The following is a 299-nucleotide window of genomic DNA, read 5'->3' on the forward strand; positions in this document are numbered from 1 at the left end:
ATCAGCTGTACTCTGCATGAAGGAGGGGCCAACAAAACATCAATGAATAAGAAGTCTGGCACAGGAATGTTGGGACAGTGCAGCCTGGAAATTTGTCACCTGTTCAGAGCTTCAGGGCACAGCAACTAGAATTCTGGTTTCTTCCATACAAATTCTAACACAACAAGTATTAATGCAATGCATGTTTATAAGAAAGAAAGGCCCCTTTCTTATCCCTGGTGTCCAAGCTTCAATTCTGAGCTAGAGATGATTGGAGAGAAGGAGTCTACAAAGCAGAGGGTATAAACTAATGATTAACA

The sequence above is a fragment of the Crocuta crocuta genome, unplaced genomic scaffold (assembly GCF_008692635.1).
Source record: "Crocuta crocuta isolate KB4526 unplaced genomic scaffold, BGI_CrCroc_1.0 scaffold307, whole genome shotgun sequence".
NCBI lineage: Eukaryota > Metazoa > Chordata > Mammalia > Carnivora > Hyaenidae > Crocuta > Crocuta crocuta.